The 1948-nt window shown below is 56.8% G+C and overlaps 1 long non-coding RNA gene across 1 annotated transcript in view; it reads left to right on the forward strand.

Moving 5' to 3' along the window:
* Positions 1–1878, forward strand: part of LOC105853956 — an 11200-nt gene extending 9322 nt beyond the window's left edge. Inside the window, exons 2-3 of the long non-coding RNA XR_001145692.1 lie at positions 982–1167; positions 1335–1878. This is a non-coding gene — a long non-coding RNA (uncharacterized LOC105853956). The remainder of the gene's footprint in view (positions 1–981; positions 1168–1334) is intronic.
* Positions 1879–1948: the final 70 nt, after the last annotated feature.

Here is a 1948-nt window from a genome sequence, read left to right on the forward strand (position 1 = left end):
ACCCAACATGTAGGGGACAGCAGCCAAAATATGGTAGGAGGGGAAAGGCCAGAGCCCAGAGGGGAGGAGAGCCCAGCAGGTCCACTGTGTGAACCCCTCGGCCCTGTGCCCCAGGGACAGAGGGTCCCCAGGGCAGGCAGGAGGTCCCACTGGGGGTGGGACACCAGCAAGTGGGGTCCACTCTGGGGAAGCTGTCACCCCCTCCTGAGGCCTCTGGGGTCTGCAATCCTATTTCTAGCCCTGGTTCCACAAGGCGTCTCCTGGGCATGAGCCCAGCCGCTGCACCCTGGTGGCCATCCAGTTATTCCCGGGTGGGCCCATCTGGTGCTGGTGTTCCCCATTATGGAGGGTTCATCTTGGTGCACCCACAGCGGTTGGGCCCGCTCTGGTGATTTCTTTGTCCTTGTGTTTCCTCCTGACCAGTGGTGTCATGCCTCTGTGTGTGTCCACAGCATTGGGATTATCTGTGAGGAGTGGCCACGGGCCACACTGCATCTGCAGTATATTTCTGATGTTCTTTCACTTAGAGTAAATTATTTTCTGCTTCAGATAAAATTCCCTTTTTATTTTTTAAGATTTATTTATTTATGCATAAATGAACTGGGGTACAAGCCAGAGGTGCTGGGGTGGTGAGAGGATTCACCAGAGACAGAGTGGAGAGCAAACAGGCAGATCGGTGAAGTACAGTGCTGGGGGGAGCAGCAGGCGGGTCAGGAGAGGTCAGCCATGCCCTGTGGTCGCCTCCGGGGCCGGGATGGAACTTGTAGAGAAGCGGCTGCTGCTGCTTTACAGTGCTGCATCCGACCCGCTGCGCCACCAGGGTGGGCCCTAAAATTCCAGTTTTAAATAGGGGACTCTAGTGTTCGTTGGCTTTCTCAGGGCTCTTTGAGATGGTTCTGGCTACCCCAGATGTTTTGTCTTTCCTCACTTCGTCATTTGAGTCTTGGCGCCATAATCATTGACGATGTTCTGACCCCGTAGGCTTGGCCAGCCGCCCACAAGTCAGCCCACGGCTGCCCCTCAAGTGTGTCCATGTATCATTTCGCTGCCACATCTTCTCGGCGACGGGATCTCTGAGGCTTCACCGGGATTGGGGCTCCAGGGTGAGCCAGAAAACAGCAGGTGCCGTCTGGCAGGACCCTGAGGATGGACGTCCACGTGGGGCAGGTGGGTCGGGAGACAGGACTTCCACTCTATCCTGTCCTGTTCTTTCTGTGGTTTGTTTGTCGGTGAAGGCGATGAGCTCGGCAGAGGAAGCATCTTTCCGTGATTTCCAATTTTATTTTGTGAAACATTACGGCGCCACTCATCCTTCTGCCCGTTTCTCTCCACAGGTTGCCCGACTTTCAGATGCTTGTATTGGACAGCTGGAAGCGCCTGGAGTTTGAATTCGTGTTTGATGGATTTTCACTTTTTTTTTTTTAAATCAAAACCATGTAAGGCTTCTGGGTTAAGCAGAATATATTTATAATTTTATAAATTATGTCAAATGGCAGACGAGCAGGAGCCTCTGTTCCGGCCAGAAACCCAAACCCCCTCACTGATCCATCTGGAGCCCCCTCACCCACCTGCTGCCCAGCGTTGGGTCCCCCTGGGCCTTTAGTCCTGGAGAGATAATGAAAGGGCCGCGAGGGCTGTGCCCCCACTGGGAGCCTCGCAGTGAGGCTGGGGCGACCCCTGAGCCAGGGTCTGTGGCACCCTCCGTGCGACTTCAGACCCTTGGAAAGGGCGCCCCAGTGGTTGGGCCTCAAGAGTGTGGCGAGTGGCCAGTCCCAGTGGGAGCACTCGGACCTGCCAGGCTTCACGACGAGAACAAGGCCCGGCTCGACCGGAGGGTGACCATGAGCAGAGGGAAGGCCCCGCTGCAGGGACCCTGCCCCTCCCCGCCCCGGGTGACCATGAGCAGAGGGAAGGCCCCGCTGCAGGGACCCTGCCCCTCCCCGCCCCG

This window comes from Condylura cristata, unplaced genomic scaffold (assembly GCF_000260355.1).
Source record: "Condylura cristata isolate star-nosed mole 26May11 unplaced genomic scaffold, ConCri1.0 scaffold00022, whole genome shotgun sequence".
NCBI lineage: Eukaryota > Metazoa > Chordata > Mammalia > Eulipotyphla > Talpidae > Condylura > Condylura cristata.